This window comes from Giraffa tippelskirchi, chromosome 12 (genome assembly GCF_054371585.1).
Source record: "Giraffa tippelskirchi isolate mGirTip1 chromosome 12, T2T-mGirTip1v1.2.pri, whole genome shotgun sequence".
In the NCBI taxonomy this organism is placed as follows: Eukaryota; Metazoa; Chordata; class Mammalia; order Artiodactyla; family Giraffidae; genus Giraffa; species Giraffa tippelskirchi.
Window position 1 is genome coordinate 93,139,348 of NC_137286.1, and position 17,742 is coordinate 93,157,089.

Sequence of the window (17,742 nt, forward strand, 5' to 3'; positions counted from 1 at the left end):
TCCTTTTATTAAATTAGAGATTTGATAAGAATCAGGACCAGGTGGCTCAGTGGTAAAGAACCCGCCTACCAATGCAGGAGATGTGAGTTCAATCCTGGGGTTGGGAAGATCCCCTGGAGTAGGAAATGACAACCCACTCCAGTATTCTTGCTTGGGAAATCCCTGGACATAGGAGCCTGGCGTGCTGCAAGTCCACGGGGTTGCAGAGTCGGACAGGACTCGTTGCAAAGCAGGCACGCACAGTCAGGGTTGAGAAGAAATGTTTTTCTGTTTGCAGCTGTGACCCTGTGTTGTTACACAGCTTGCCTTTGCACTGCTAGTGAGGGGCCTACATTATTGGTTTGCTGAGTTAAAAATTTGAAAGTAGCTAAAGGAACCTGATTTCAGGAAGGGGGAGGGGACCTCAGTGGTTGTGTTTTGTACCTGCAGTAAAAATGTCTCAAAGAGCATGATTAACCCCCTTTTATTTGGACTCAAGTCGAGACAAAGTGAAGGAAGAAGAGGAGAAGAAGGCACTTAGCTTTGCCTCTTTGCACTGCCCCCCTCTCATAGCAGTGTTCCTATTTTAATTAAAAAATAAGTGCTTTTCCTCCACCAATATCATGCCTCAGAAGCCTGCCATGTAGGTGGCTTGAGGGAAGACTTCTCTTGTCTGAATGAGAAGTGCCTGCCCACAGAACGAGGTAACAGTATCTTTGTAGTGAAGCTGAGGGTAAGAGTGCAGAGGGTCTACCTGAAAAGAAATGCATTTGAATTTCAAGTCCAATTTGGAGAGATAAAAAATTGAATTACGTCAATTCCTAGACTTGTTAATATTGTGTGTCCTTCAAAGCTTAAAAAAATAAAATATAACCACATAAATATCTGGAAATGGTCTATAGAAGTAAATATATCATACCTCAGACAGTTTGGTTGTTTGGAAGCAAGGTAAAAGGAAATGGTTTGCATATGGTTTAGCCAGAGGCTCTTATTTTGGCAGATTCTCGAGACAGTGGATTTCGTCGCACTCCTATTTTGACATGAATTTTTGCAGTTATTCCTTAGTGTAGGATTGCAGCGAGATAGGTGCATTTGAGATGTTCTTTACTCTATAATGTTAATTTGCAGGATCATCAATTTGTCACACCAGCGAGGGTTCCTTGTCAGATTTCAGCCCGCCAATACTGTGATTTGAATACTGGAGACACCCAGCCACCTTAAAGGCAGGCGTTGCATCACCTGTCTGCTCCGCAGGGCCAGCCTTGAGGGGGTCGGAGGGGGAGGTAGCCAAGGGGAACTTGCTGAACTTGTAAATGTCAGCTGAGGTTGTTTGTATACCCGATAACCTAGCTGGCTGCACCTCTCTAAACTTGAATGTAAACCTTTTTTCTCTGGATGGGTAGATATGCATGCCATCATGAAATTTACATGAAATGAATATGAAAGAATCCTGTGGACCCTCAGGACTGAGAGAGTTCTCTGTAATCTGTGCGACTGTATTGGTCTCTCTCCCTCAGCCTTTTGGAATTTAATTTTCTCTTTGGTGGCCCATTGTGACATTTGCATGCACTGAATGTGAAAAATTCCTGTACTTCGACTCTTGTTACTCAAAGTGATTTCCTGAACCCTTTACGATACCTGAAGTAGAATTACTTAACGTAGGGCCTGGATTTATATTTATTATATGCATTTGCATTAATGTGCAGCCTTTCAGATTATGATGGAATGCTGATGTTAAGCACAGTATTTGGTGACCTTCTGTTTTAGAAGAGGGTCACTATAACGGTTTTTATTGTTGTTTTTATTATCTTCTGAATGACGTGGGATAATTAAAAAAATAAATGCCAAAAAAAGAAATTTTCTAGAGTTAGAAATGCCTGTAATGAGGCACATTTTGATGCAGTTTACATTCTCTTTTTTTGTTTCTGTAACGAGTACTTCTCCAGCTCTGATCCCCGTGGTCTGTTGTATCCCTGTAATACTATTCCAGTATTCCTGAGGTGTTTCCTTAAAGTGCTCTATATTTCTTGAAATGCCATTTTGATACTTTTGATAATGAATTGTACCAAGAACATTTTTTTTTAATGCAGAAGTCACTTTATTAAAATAAAATTTTAGAAGCATGATTGTCAGAAGCTTCCAGAATTCCTTTGCCCACGCTTCAGTGTTTAGGTGGGTCCTTGTGCTGGAGGGCTAGTCTCCCTGTCTGTCACCATCCTTTAAGAGGCTGCCTTTCATGGTCTTTTCAGCCTGAATTTCTCACTGTGGTGTCTGACTCTAGTCAGTATTAAATTAATCTGTTCAGCCGAGTTGAGTTACAAGCCATTTGGTGAGTAGTTTGAATATTGTTTGTGCCCTTGCATTCCTTGGTGTGATTGCTTTATTTTGAGCTGAAGGATGGGGGATAGAGAATAAAATGGAGGGAATATTGATATTGATATGGGGGCAGCTCATATTTATGCTGAGTAGTTTTTTCTCCACGAACAGTAGGAGGGTGCATGTTTGAAGTCAGTTTCAGACCTTACTACTTTCTGATTGCATGCCTTCTAAATTATATTTCTATGAAAAAAATTAAAAATACTGATTATTGTGCCATGTTCTCCCATCGAATAGTGTAAACTATCTTGAGTCACTTGAAATGCTGAATGTGTTCCTAGAAGGAATTCCTGCTTAATTTCTTTTGTGATGAAATTATGGAGACATTTTAATCAAAGACAAGCTGTTGATGGCAGTGTCCTTAGACTACCCATTACCTCTGCCTGTATTTAAGTGTAAAAGCCAAGAAGAGAAAAGGGAAAACACATTCAGTCCTGGAAGTCTTAGAGCTGAGATCGATTGCACTGCAATTGACAACTCAGGGCCGCCAATTATGCCTCATTTACACTCCCCACCTCCATTTGTGTTTCAAATTACTCTTAAAAGCGCACTGGGAGGAAGAAGTAATGAAGGATAACACGAAAACTTAAACCATTTCTGAGGGATTCCTTTCATGAGGAAAGTCTTTGTGATCCTTAACTCTGAATCCACCCCTGGGATTGGAAATGGAGACAGCCCCCCACCCCTTAAATCACGTGCCCCATTAAACTCGTTTCTGGGTGGTTTGCTGAGATTGTTTGAGGGACTCACTGAGAAAAACAACATTGAATTTTATTAAGCAGACTTTCAAGTCCTCCACCTGCCTTTTGCAGACAAGCTCACCTCTGCTGATGAGCTGTCCCTGCACCCCTGGGCTGCTGTCTTGTTACTCAGGTCTGAAACAAGCCAGCAGCCACCTTTCTGCAGACCTGCAAGGGGCACACTCCTAGCTCACGGGCCTACTGAGAAGAGCATAATGACTTGTCAGACCACATTTATTGTGCAAATGAACTTGAAAGTCAACCGGGACAGCTCCCTCCTGTAGGCTTAAACCCTTTTGAGTTTAATGTCCCTTCTGCCTTTTTTCATCAGGCTACAGCTTTTGGATTTACAGTAACTCATTCTGGCTATAAATATATTTAGTAGCATTTTTTGTGGTCAAATACAAGGCATGACCTTTGACATCCTGCTTGGCATGCTTGGCAATTTGACATCCTTCACTTTAGGTGGAATTCCCTGGCTTTGTTTCCTGTGATAGTGTAGGGAGTACGCATTTTGGCTCTTTCAACCAGAGGTGGAGGAAGACAGGAAAAAAGTAAAATTGGACTGCACAAAGAGGGTATTAGTTTTCTCTTCTGGGTGTGGTGCAATTGGCATGCTTTTTATTAGGAGTCTGAGCCTATGAAAGTAGTGCCAAATACTGAGAAAATGCTATACTCATATTTAGTTTTATTTTCTCTGATCTGGATTTAAATTTTTGACTAGTTCGACATTTTAGGGTCTTTGAACTCTTCTTTCATCTATGTACACATGGCAAAGAGAACTAAAATGCTTGTCTTTTTGTGATGTCTTTACCAGTCCTAAGTTTGCCATCAACTGCAAAGGGGGGGCGTATTTGCACCTCTCCTTGAGGAGGGGAGTGTTGGCTGCTCCTGACAAAAAGCTTACATGTGTGATTATGTTTCCTGAATGTAGTCAAAACTGACATCAAAAATTATCCCCTTTGAATTGTCATGAAATTTTAGCATCTGAAACTTGATGAAGTGGAGAGAAACTGGTGAAGTCAGAGTTTTACAGTATTTTCTTTTTAAAAGTCACCTTTTGCTGTAAGCACTTTAAACAGAAAAACATAACGTGTCCCTACCTCCCAATAACCCACCAATAGGCCTGCCATTTAATTTTTTCATTCCCCATCTAAGGTCAATACCCAGGGTAGGTTAGTTAACAGTGTGCGACGTAGGGACTCTCTTTTGTTTTCAGTTATGCACTAAATGAAGAATGCGTTGTGCAGCCTTTGAGCTTCTTGAGGGCACACATCCACATGCTTGTATTTTAAAATAGTGCTGCTTTTGATCATCACCACCCCCCATTCTTTTTCATCACCTCTTTGCTTTCCTTCTCATTTCAGCCCCCTCATTTATTTGTCTTGAATACATTTTTCAGAGCATAGTAATGAAAATTAGGTGAGACCTTTCCTTAGGTTTATTGCTGGTTCCAGCAACCTGATTGTATTTACGACTGCCATTGGAAATGGCCACTGAATCATTAATAGATCTGATCCCATTCAGAAGTATTTACAAGGAGATTTGTGTCTGAAACAGACAACAAGGAGGTTGTCAGTGTAGAGGTTACCTTAAAGAGTTGGCATTCCTGTTTATCTCCTCATTCTTGGCTTCTGGCTCAAGACCTTTAAAGTTTATTGAGCTTTGTGTAAGAGAAGGTATGAGGAATCATGAAGTTTTTAGTTGAATAAATTTTAAAAGCACTGCTTGGTGTGTGAGCCTCTGGTTGGCCACTTGGAGATTTTGAGAATCCCTACCACCCACACTGCTAAAAAGTTCATTTCTGTATTGAGCCTCTGTGTTGATGTATAATCCCCCTCCTCCTTGCCCCTGGTTTGCCCCTGGGTCTGGGCTTGGGAGCTTCATTGAATTAGCTTACTTTATTTCCCCTTCATGTACCTGAAGCCAGCTCCCATAATTATTTTCCCAGCTAACCAGTCCCAACTCCTTAATAAACACTTCCAAGGATTTAAGGTTTATACACGTTGTCAAAACGTCGAACCCCAAACCCAGTTGTTTGTGGATGGGGGATGACCAGTATAGTACACGGTGGGGCTGGCAGTGCCCTTGTCCAAGGACAGTGCGCTTCTGGTCAGGTGGCTTGAGAGAAAGCCTGTGCTAACTTTCGGATGCTGTGTCTCCCATTGACATAAAAGAGGTGAGAGAACAGGGCTAGGAGGCCTGCCTTGGGTTCTCATCAGGGTTTGGAGGACGGTGGTCCTGTGTCTCAAATGAACAAAGTAGGAGCCCCAAGTTAAGCCAGGCCTGTGAGGAGGAGATCTACAAGGAGGCGAGTAACTGAGGGGAATAAACTTAATGGGAGCAACTCAGTGTATTTTAGCCTTTTACGCTAAAAACCTGTTAGTCTGCCTGTCTTGATTTTTTTTTTTTTTTAACTAACTTCAGTTTGTACTGAAGTAATCAGGGGAAGGGAAGGAAAGAGCGTTTTGGATGTGGGATAGTCTGAATGTATAGATGTGACTTTCTGCACTGCCGCATCCATCCCATTCCGTGATGTGTAGTTAACCCGTATTTGACTTTTGGAAGGGAGAACCACAGCAAAGTGCAAGATGGATGATCCTAGCCACAGCAGCGTTCTGCTAGGTGTCTATTGTCATCGGCTGTTTTTACTGAGCTCCAGCGTGTCCTCTTGCTTTTCAGTGGTGAATCTTGAACTTTTGTCTCTAGCCAGAGTCTCGCTTAGCAAATTCTGTAACCTTCCTGCTCCATCCGTGTTAAATGTGGAAATGATTGATTTTTGAGATGGGTGGTGTTGGTTGATTTCACATTCTGAAGTTTTAAATTTCAACTTCGGGCCTAGAGAATATGAGACTGCAGACTGGAGAAGTCTCTACATAAGTAAAAGCAGTTAAAATCTTAGGGTTGTGTGGTTTTTGTTTTTTTAATGAGGAGAGAGAATGCTGCCCCTGTTAATTGCAGAGATTTGACCCAAGCAAACCAGGCTTTATGGAATTGAGATCTCTAATACTAAGGATGTGAAGCTCCTATAAGTCACTTAAGAAGCTCCTGAGCTAATACCATATGCATGCAGACATTCTTCCATCACGGGTGTGTCTCTGTGTCCTTTGGATTTGATGCTCACCCTTGTCACCGCCTTTTCCTTGGTCCTCCCAGTCAGTACCTTTGTGCTTTCTGTTCAGAGCAGTAGAGTCCCCACTCCTTGTCCATCCACCTGGAGGCTTCACTTACCTGGCTTCACCAGGGATGAGCTGAGGCAGGAGAGGAACATTCGTCCTGTTTTAATCACAGATTGTTGGGAATAATTGGCCGGCCAGTGCCAGTGTCTACAAAACACACTTAGATATCTCTTCTTACAACCCTGGGAGGATGCTCGTAGACCATCAAGGTGTTTGAGACTCAGTGTTGAGGTCACTACAGAGCCATCAGAATTCCCTCTGGCATTTGCTTTTCCTAATGCCCTCATGAGCCTAGCCCACATCTGTGATTTTTCAGTGACTGTTAGAGGAGGTCCTGGGTTTTGTTTCTAGATTGGTAAACAGATAATTCATGTTTAGACAAGTCACATTTCTGCTGTATTAGCTTCTTTATCTGTAAAATGGGACTAATGATAGCACTGGGGAGTACTTGCAGGGCACGATGAGGTGCTCAGAGCAGGAAGCTAGGTAGTTAGGCCATATTACACGTTTCAGCATTAGCTGAAATACTTGGACTTGAAATTCAGAGTAGCTGAGAGTCTGGGGCTTTCATATTTTGTTTCTGGATGTCTTGATTATATAAAAATGTGTTTAGATAAAAAACAGCGTAGAACCAAAGAAAGCTAAAATGGCTAACTAGACCTTTCTTTCCTAAACTTTTCTAGTAATTCTGTAGCAAATTTAATAAGGGTGCTCTGGAGACTGGTTTTGTGTTTTGGAAGAACCTCTGATAGTACAGGAAAATAGCTGGCAATATGAAAAAGCAGAGAGTAAAATTGTATGTAAACTTGTTTGACTGTATGAGATATCTTTCAGTTTCAATTTCCAATTGTGTGAAATATCTGGAAGGAAATATCCCCAGATGTTACAGGTGGGTTGTATTTAAATTGTATAAATATGGGTAATTTATTTTTTGCCTTTATATTTTGCCATTTTAAATTTTAAGCAAAACATGCCTTTATTAGAAGCATTAAGGTTTTTGAAATGAAAATAAAGTTTGAGATTTTCCATCCCTCCTCTTCCTCCTCCTCCTTCTCGAGAGAATATTGGATTTAGGCAAGCGATCACATAAACATAAAAGGTAGTAGCTACCATTACTATCCCCATTTTTTTTTAAAGGATTGATGCATTTTATTATGTCAGAATTAAAGTATTCTACGTAGTAAAAGGTATTATCCAGAATTTTAAAAATACTCCCACAAATCAATAAGAAAACATCAAACAACTCTCCCCAAAATAAACACTGGGTATGAATAGGCAATTTATAGGAGAGAGAAAAGCAGATAACCAATTAGTACCTTAAAAGATGACCCAGTTCATCAGTAACCAGAAAACTACTAATTAAAACTGTAATATACTATTTAAAACCCTACATATTGGCAAACACTGTAAATGTGACAATACCAAGTGTTGAACAATGATAATTTATAAAAATTGACTGTTCCTATTTTTTAGGTGAGGAACCTGAGGCATAAATAGCCCAGTGTCACACAGTAAGTGATAGAACCAAGATGCTGGTGGGTTTTTATTGTAGATCTCAGACTCTTAACTACTTCACTTTGCTGTATCAGAGAGAACAATGATGTTTGGGATCCTGGAGGAAAACTAGGACTTAAAGTTGGAAATAAGATAAAATTAATGGATAAGGTGATCAGTTAATTTTCAGCATCCAAACAGTTAATACACACAGTGACAATCCTAAGACAGAAATGTTGCCAGCTTGTCCAGTTAGTGAACTAGACTCTCAGAGGTGAAAGAGTACTTTGATATAGTATGCCTTTGGGGTAGTGAGCTTTCTGGTCCTCTGAGGAGGGAAAGGCATGCATTTGTGGTGATGATTAATGAAGGGTTGGGAGAAGTGACCCAGTGACCCAGTCATGGTCCACAGTGTGCCAGAAAGGAGGTTTTGGCCCATATTTTCCTCACCAGATGGCCTGGTGGGTGCTGGGGTGTTCTGTGGGCTGTGTTATTCCCTCTGCACTCTGCTCAGGAGGAAGAGTGCTTCCTGCGTGGGGAGTGATGGACTTGGCCTGGTGATGCTCTGGGGTTAACAGAGAACAAACACTGACCCATTTGGACAGAAAAGACTTGTGTTTGGGCCGAGCTCATGCTTCAGGAAGGCAGTTGAGCCCTCATTTAAGGGACAAGGATGAGGCAAATTCTTACCTGACCTGTCACCCAAACTTTAATAAGGTGCTGGTCAGCCTTCTTTACCAGTTGGCCCTGTTTCCATTCCACGGCTGGGGCCTTACTAGGTCATCAGTTGGTCTGTACAACTCGAGGATGCCCCTCGTCGAGAGAAAGTCCTCTGCATTGGGAGCTGCTTGGCCAGAGGATTGTGGTTTGGAGGAAATGGTAGCTGTGCTTCAGAGATGGATACTGCTTAATTTCAGATCCTCCTTCCAAATGGTGTTCATTCCCCCCTACCTTTCCCATACAGCCTTGAAAAATGGCATCAGCCCACAGCAATTATTTCTCCCATCTGCTTTTGTGTGTGTTTCTTGGGTGAAGTGGGAGTGTGTTAGGTTTTTCCTGAACAAGTAGTTCCTAATAGATGGACAGGATTTGTGCCATTTAATTTAGTATGGGGTTTTATAGAAGGTTATTAATATTTATTTTATCTAGGTAATGGAATTTCTCTTTACTTGAGTAAAAGGACCCCTTGGAGCAGTAACGTTTACACTTGATCTTAGCTGAAAGGCCGAGAAGCAATAGCAGTAGCATTTAGAACCTGGAGTATTGTCCCCAGATCCATTCAGGCTTGTTGAACTTAGCAGAACTTTGGGCAGGTTAACATTAGGTATAGGTTTCCTCATCTATAAAATGAGAATACTACATCCTGGGATAGTTGTGAAGGTCAAGACCTTGGGGTTGCTCCGTAAGAAGACCAAGGTTACAGTCTCCCTCGTCCTCTTATCTATCTGGAGAGATTTTTCAGATTGAGGAGAGGAAGGAAAAAATTCTGAGTTCAGCCTTACCTCATTTTATTGTACTTCTCTTTATTGCGTTTTGCTGATAACTACTTTTTTTTTTTTTAAAGACAAAAACAAATTGAAAGTTTGTAGTAACCATGTGTTGAGGAAGTCTCTTGATGCCATTTTCCCACCAGCATTTGCTCCCTTTGCATCTCTGTCCCATTTTGGCAATTACTGCAATATTTTAAACATTCATTATTGTATTTGTTACAGTGATCAGTGATCTCTGATGTTACTATTGCAAACAAATTACAATTCACTGAAGGCTCAGATGACGGTTAGCGTTTTTAAATGAAGGTATGTGTATATTTTCTGAGATGTAATGCTGTTTAACACTTAATAAACAGAGGACAAGATGGATGGATGGCACCACCGACTCAATGGACGTGAGTCTGAGCAAACTCTGGGAGATAGTGAAGGACAGGGAAGCCTGGTGTGCTGCAGTCCATGGGGTCGCAAAGAGTTGGATACCACTTAGCAACTGAACAGCAATAACAACAGTGTAAACGTGACTTATATGCACCAGGAAACCCAGAGATGCGTGTGACTCACTGGATCGCGTGTGTGCTTTATCTCGGTGGTCTGGAATGGAACCTGCAGTGTGTCCAAGGCATGTCTGTATTTCTGCATTCCTTACAAAAGACTAGGCCAGTGGTTCTCAACTGCGAGGGATTTGTGCACGCCCCACCCCCAAGAATATTTGGCAATTTGGGAGAATTTTTTGGTTGTCAGCAGTTGGGGGTGGGGCTGCTAGCACCCAGAGGGGAAAGACCAGGATTGCTGCTAAACATCCAGCAGCGCCCAGGACAGCCCTCCAGCAGAGCATCATCCAGCCGCAAACCTCAGTACTGCTGAGATTGGGAAGCCTTGTTCTGTGTAAAACTTCCCTTTATTTTTTTTCCTGCCCTAAAATCTTATTATTTGTTGTTTATCGTTGTTGTGTTGTTGTGTGTGTGCTCAGTCGTGTCTGACTCTTTGTGACCCTGTGGGCTGTAGCCCGACAGGCTTCTCTGTCCTTGGGATACTCCAGGCAAGAATACTGGAGTGGGTTGCTATTTCCTCCTCCAGGGGATCTTCCCGACCTGGGGATCGAACCCACGTTTCCTCAGTCTCCTGCATTGGCAGGTGGATTCTTCACCACTGCGACACCGAGGAAGCCTCACTTACTGTTTTATTAAATGACTTCAGAACTTCTTCCGCCCTCTGCCCGGCGTGAATATGAAGCTTGCTTCAGTTCTTTTCAGTACTGTCGTAAGAGGGAATGAGCTTTCTTAAGGACAGTTTCTGCCTTCTGAAATACTAGGTGTTTGGTGGCAAAGCGCTCCGCCCGGGCCTGGTCCTCGTGCACTGATGTGTGCTGGGAGTTGGTGGTGCCCCCCTCTTCCTGCATGGCCCCCTTTCTCTGCTCACATTGCCTCTTTTGCTCACTCCCTTACGAAGCCTTTCCTGGTTCCCTCCCAGTTGAATCCCAATCCAAAGGGATCTCTTGCCTTTGATTCCTTGTGATGGGTGCGCCTTCTCATGGATTTGTCTCTTGCTTCCTGTCTCACCATGAGCTGGGAGCTCTTTAGGGCAGAATTCTTCCCTTCTGTTCCCTGGTCTCTGGAAACAGTTAAGTATAGTTCCTTCCACATAAATGGATAGGAAACAAACATTTAGAAAATAGCATATTACATTTTTCTTGAGGAGGTCTGAAAGATAATTTCTTTTATTCGTTTATATTATGTTTTCATTCATCACTGTAATATTCCTCTGTAAGTTAGATGATGATGAATGATGCCAGCGATTCTCATGTTGCTTGATGTGTTTTTCTAGAGCAACCTTTTAAATTACCGGGTCCTTAAATTACCTGGTTCACTATTAATTGTACTCAGTTCAGTCGCTCAGTCGTGTCCAACTCCTTGTGACCACATGGACTGCAGCACGCCAGGCTTCCCTGTCCCATCACCAACTCCCAGAGCTTGCTCAAACTCATGTTCATCGAATGGGTGATACCATCCAACCATCTCATCCTCTGTCATCCCCGTCTCCTCCTGCCTCCAATTTTTCTCAGCATCAGGGTCTTTTCAAATGAGTCAGTTCTTTGCATCAGGTGGCCAAGTCTTAGAGCTTCAGCTTCAGCTGCTGCTGCTGCTGCCAAGTTGCTTCAGTCGTGTCCGACTCTGTGCGACCCCATAGAAGGCAGCCCAGCAGGCTCCGCCGTCCCTGGGATTCTCCAGGCAACAACACTGGAGTAGTGGGTTGCCATTTCCTTCTCCAACGCGTGAAAGTGAAAAGTGAAAGTGAAGTCGCTCAGTCCTGTCTGACTGTTTGCGACCCCATGGACTGCAGCCCACCAGGCTCCTCCGTCCATGGGATTCTCTAGGCAAGAGTACTGGAGTGGGGTGCTATTGCCTTCTCAGCTTCAGCAGCCTAACCTAAACCAATCCATGCTGTTCCTAGATTTAGGAAGGAAAAGAATCCTCCACAGTATTACAGTCTTCTCTGCTGCTGAACTAAACTGGCAGAAAAAGAAATTCCAAGAATTAAAAAAAAAAAGACACAAAGTAGACAAACATGTCTCTGTTAACTTAGTAAGACACTGTTGGTAAAAATGCACACTGCAGCTGGAAGGCACCCTGAAATGTGATGATCCAAACACTTGATCCTCGTCTGTAGTTAGTTTACAGATAACCACGCGCTTTTCTGAGATCCTGCAGTGTTGGTTATCTGAACCATAGATGTGACAGTTATTCTCATTAAGTAATCGTCGCTGAGGAAGTCCATATTCTAGAGAGGTAAGAGCCAGAGGTAGCTAGTCTCGTGCCCCAGATGCTTCCTGCCTTTCGCACTTAGCAGCTCTCACTTGGGCCTCACTTGTGCTGGAGTTTCCTCATCTGAAAAATGTAAACAGTAACTCTCTTATGTCCCAGCTGTTCCTGCCTATCAAACTTTAACTCAAAAAAGGCAGCCTCATCCTTCCTGCCTTCTATGTTATGTTCTAGTCTATGCTAAAGTAATAATAGCTGCCATTTATAAAAGACACTTGTACACACCGGACACTGCGCTAGAGTATCTCATACTCTATTGTATTCTCATAACAACTTATAAGAGAATTCAGTTCAGTTCAGTCGTTCAGACATTACTTTGCCAACAAAGGTCCGTCTAGTCAAAGCTATGGTTTTTCCAATAGTCATGTATGGATGTGAGAGTTGGACTATAAAGAAAGCTGAGCGCCAAAGAATTGATGCTTTTGAACTGTGGTGTTGGAGAAGACTCTTGAAAGTCCCTTGGACAGCAAGGAGATCCAACCAGTCTGTCCTAAAGGAGATCAGTCGTGGATGTTCATTGGAAGGACTGATGCTGAAGCTGAAACTCCAGTACTTTGGCCACCTGATGCAAAGAGCTGACTCATTAGAAAAGACCCTGATGCTGAGAAAGATTGAAAGCAGGAGGAGAAGGAGACGACAAGAGGATGAGATGGTTGGATAGCATCACCGACTCAATGGACATGAGTTTGAGTAAGCTCCAGCAGTTGGTGATGGACAGGGAGGCCTGGTGTGCTGCAGTCCATGGAGTCACAAAGAGTCAGACATGACTGAGCCACTGAACTGAACTGAACTCTCTTCTAAGTTGTTATGAGAATACAATAAAATATGAAATACTCTAGTGCAGTGTTTGGTGTGTACAAGTGTCTTTTATAAATGGCAGCTAATATTTAGAATATACTAGAACATAACAGAAGGCAGGAAGGATGAGGCTGACTTTTTTGAGTTAAAGTTTGATAGGTACGCACAGCTGGGTCAAGGGTGGAATCCCAGTGTGGGCCTGTTGGAACCTTTTTTAAAAAATTCATTTATTTTAATTTTGGCTCTGCGGGGTGTTCCTTGCTGCGTGCAGGCTTTCTCTGGTTCCAGTGAGCGGGGGCTGCTCTTGAGTTGCGATCCACAGCCTTCTCACTGCAGTGGCTTCCCCTGTTGCAGAGCCCAGGCTTTAGGAGCATGGGCGTAGCTGCTCCTTGGAATGTGAAATCTTTCTGGGCCAGGGATTGAACCCTTGTCTCCGGCATTGGCAGGTGGACCACCAGAGAGGTCCCTGTTGTAAGTTTTTTACTCTAGGATCCATAGCTATTGCATGTACTGTCACTCCTTGACGGGCTGATAACCATCAAATTGGGAATATTCCTTTTCTTGATTCTTGAATCCAGATTACCTGACTGGTGGGTGAAGTTCATAACCTCTCAACCTCAGTTTTCTTATCTATAAGTCAGGATAATAATGATTGAGGGTTGTTTTGAGAACTGTGTTAGTTAATACGTGTAAAGTGCTTAAAAAACCAGTGCCTGGCACAGTCTTTGTTCAAGGAGTGTCGGAGTTAATAATCACTGTCATTTATTCAGCTTGTACCTCATGACAGGAACTGTGCTAACTTTGTTACGGGATGTTGTTTGGTTCTCTTAGCAACCTTCCAAGGTAAGTGTTATCATCAAGAGACCCTGCGAGTTAGGAGAACTTTGCCTGAGATTGTATAATTTGTTGTGACAGAGGTAGGACTGACCCTACGGCGTTTTCCTGCAGACTTGTGCTCCTGTGGGCCTGTGAAATGCACATATTGGGTCCTCAGGGAGGGCGCAGCAGTTGGCGTGCCCTGCATCTCCGGTGGCTAGGACTGTCTTAGGCCCCTAGACCGGGCGGGGTGGGCCTCCAGTGGCGGGTGAAGCGCTCCTTAGAGCCATTTCTCTCATCAGGGTGTGTGTGGCTGGCCTTTGGCCAGAGGCCCTGCCTGCCCAAGGGACCAGCCCTGCCCAGTTGCAGAGGGCAGTGGTTAGAGGTGAGAAATCTAGTTCAGGGAATCACCCAGACATGACATCTTCTTTAAGTTTTTTTATATACAAATTCTCTGGCAGGATTCCGTTTCATTTTAGTCTTAACAAGATACTTGTTTAAGGATTATAAACCTGATTACAAAAATTTCATAGTGCCTGACAAGTGAATTATGAAGCTGACTAAAAGCAAAACTGGCCATGGTAATTTTTCTTTTTAAACAACCCTGGCAATGTGTAAAGTGTCTCCTCCTCAGTCCAGTGTGTTGTAATATTAAACTGTAATTAAGTCTTTAAAAGTTGCCCTTCTGGGTTAAAAGGCTTTTTATTAGAAGTAATTACATTTTTTCCTTTTTTAATATTAAGAGAAGCTTGCAATGTAGTGGTTCTGTAAAGTTACACATAGCCTAAAGAAAAATATTACCTTGAATTCACTCCCTATTATCTTCTTAGGAAAAATTGAATAAGCAGGAGGAACGGGAAGTAATATTTTTCTAAACTCTTTCTGGCTAGTTCACGTGGAAGTAGGCCTTACAATTTCTTGATTGAAAGGCTCCTCTGTAATAATAAACGTTTCTGATGTCTAATATTTCATTTCAAGCATGTAGAACAATGCCAGATGCCCTGTAAGGTTGGTTATGACTCACAAGTGTTGTGAGTTATGTTTAGAGGCATAGATTTTAGTGAATGATGTTAAAGTGACGTTGAAATTGTACTTATTTTTTTTAAATAAGACCAAAGCCACTTTTCTTAGTAATGATACTCAGTCACTTATAAATTATATGTTTTCTACTGCCACTTCTTAAGTTTATATTCATTTTATTGAACATGGGACTTTTTTAATGTCTTAAGTGAGATTTGTTGTTGCTTATATAGCCAAATAATTAAATATGTACTCACGTAGACATGAACCAGTTATGCCGTTGAGTCTTCTCCTGAAGATTTCCCCAACACAAAATGAGACTTTGGAATAATTTGGGAATAATCTGAAGTGACACTATCAAGGGCAGTTTAATTAGAAAAGTGAGCCTTCTGTATCTTTTGCTGTTAAGTCATAGCTGTGCAATATCACACCTTAGTATGCCATTGTACCTATCTGTCATGTGGGCAGACAGTTTGATGTTCAGGAGTTGTTGTCAAGTCCCAGACCATAAAGGAGCCTCTCACGAGTAAGCTTCCAACCTTAATGGAGAGCGCGGTGCTTGGGTACACTGCCTTGTCGCTTTATTCGAATGGCCTTGGATGCTGGGCACAATACATACAACAAGCACTTCTGCTGATGAGGTGTGCCTGGGCCAGTAGTTTGAGTTCCTCTGGTTGATTTTAAGGAGACTTGGGAATTTTTTCCTTTGCCATTCAGAGAGTTCCTGTGTCTTGGTATCTTTTAGGTAAGGCATGGATAGACATTCAGATTTATATTTTTTCATAATGGCTTCCTTGAGCTATCATTCACATACTGTACAGTTAGCCCATTTAAATAGTAAAATTCAATGTTTTTAGTATATTTATGGAATTGTGCAGCCATCACCACAGTCAACTGTAGAGCATTTTCATCACTCCCAAAACCACTCTTCATTGCCCCCCTACACTTCACCCCTAGGCTACTAACTGTTCACCTGCTTTCTGTCTTTATGGATTTGCCCATTCTGGACGTTTCATATGTAATACGCAATCTTTTGTGACTGGCTTTCACTTAGCGTGACATTTTCAAGGTTCACCCATGTTGTAGTATGCACATCATTCCTTTTTATTGCTAAATAGTATTCCACTGTATGAATAAACTACATTTTATCAGTTGATGAACATTTATGTTGTTTCAACCTTTAAACTATTACAAATAGTGTTGCTGTGACCACTCATGTGTAATGTTTTTGGTGTGTGGACATACCTTTTTATTTCCCTTGGCTTGGATATATACCTAGGAGTGGAATAGCTGGGTCATATGGTAACTCAGTGTTTAGCCTTTGAAGAACTGCCAGGCTTTTCTAAAGTGGCTGCATCATTTTATATTTCTACCGGGAGTGTGTGAGGCTTCTAATTTCTCCATATCCTTGGCAACGCTGGATATTACTACTGTTTTTATTTTAACCATCCTCGTGGATATGAAGTGGTACCTCATTGTGCCTTTGTTTTACACTTTTCTGATGGCTGATGATGTTGAGCATTTTAATGGCCATTTGCTTATCTTGTTTGGAGAAATTTCTATTCAGATTCTTTACTTGTTTATTATTTTTTAAAAGTGTTTATCACTCAGTCATGTCTGACTCTTTGTGACCCCATGAACTGTAGCCCACCAGGCTTCTCTGTCCATGGAATTCTCCAGGTAAGAATACTGGAGTGGGTTGCCATTCCCTTCTCCAGGCGATCATCATCAAAGGGAATGGCAACCCACTCCAGTATTCTTGCCTGGAGAATTCCAGGTTTTTGTTCTTACTTTGACCTTACCACGTGGCCTGTAAAATCTCAGTTCCGGACTAGGGATTGAACCCGGGTCACAGCAGTGAAAGCGCTGAATCCTAACCACTAGGCCACCAGGGAACTCCCTGGATTCTGTACCCATTTAAAAGTTGTGTTATTTATGTTTTCCATTATTGAGACTTAAGAGTTCTTTATGTAGTCTCTATATAAATCCTTTATCATATATGATTTGCAAATACTTTCTCCCATTCTGTGAGTTGCTTTTGCACTTTCTTGGTGGTGGTATGGTATTTTTTTTCTTCTACTTTAAAAAATTGTGGTAAAATCCACGTAAATTTTCCATCTGAATCATTCTAAAGTATGTAGTTCAGTGGCTTTAAGTGCTGTCGTAATGTGCGACCATCACCGCTATCCATCTCCAGAATTCTTTTCATTTTGCCAGATAAAAATTCTTGATGCATTAAATAGTAACTCCCCATACCCTCCTGCCTCGTTCCCTGGCAACCACTGTTCTCCTTTCTGTCTCTGAATTTGACTACTCTAGATACTAGGTGCCTCAGGAAAGGATTCATGTGATGTTGTCTTTTTGTGACTGGCCTTCTTCCACCTAGCATAACGTTTTCAAACAGAGATTCTTGTATAGAACAGAATTTTCTTCCTTTTGAAGGCTAACATCCCCTTCTATGTATGTACCACACTTGTTTATCCATTCATCAGTCAGTGGATACTTGAATTGCTTCCAGTTTTTGGTTATTGTGAGTAATGCTGCTATGAACATGGATGTAGAAAATGGTGGTGGTGTTCTTCAAAGTACACAAGTTTTAGATTTTGATGAAGCCCAGTTTATTTATGTTTTTCTTTTGTTGCTCGTGCTTTTGTTGTCATGTCTAAGAATCCATTTCCTGGGACTTCCCTGGTGGTCCAGTGGTTAAGAACCCACCTTGCAATGCAGGGGCTCAGGTGTGATCCCTGATTGGGGGACTAAGATCCCACATGATGCAGAGCAACTAAACTAAGCTTTCTGGCTGCAGCTACTGGGGCCGTGTGCCCCGGAGCCCGCCTGCCCCAGCTAGACCATTTGTATGCCACAATGAAGATACTATATGATGCAACCAGACCCAACGCAGCCAAATAAATAAATAAATATTAAAAAAAAAAACATTGCCTAATCCAACGTTACAAAGATTTCCATTTCCTTCTAAGAGTTGAATAGCATTAGCTCTTCCATTAGGTCTTTGATCCTTTGGAGTTAATGT

The 17,742-nt window shown here is 42.0% G+C and overlaps 1 protein-coding gene and 2 long non-coding RNA genes across 3 annotated transcripts in view; all 3 read left to right on the forward strand.

Annotated features, from left to right (window-relative positions):
- Positions 1 to 17,742, forward strand: part of FOXO1 (forkhead box O1) — a 92,363-nt gene that overhangs the window by 8,764 nt on the left and 65,857 nt on the right. The window lies entirely within an intron of this gene.
- LOC145528775 (uncharacterized) lies at positions 3,206 to 11,783 on the forward strand. Its single transcript, XR_014070642.1, has 2 exons — positions 3,206 to 7,163; positions 11,360 to 11,783. It is a non-coding gene; the product is annotated as an uncharacterized LOC145528775 (long non-coding RNA).
- On the forward strand, positions 14,515 to 17,645 carry LOC145528774 (uncharacterized). Its single transcript, XR_014070641.1, has 2 exons — positions 14,515 to 15,930; positions 16,466 to 17,645. It is a non-coding gene; the product is annotated as an uncharacterized LOC145528774 (long non-coding RNA).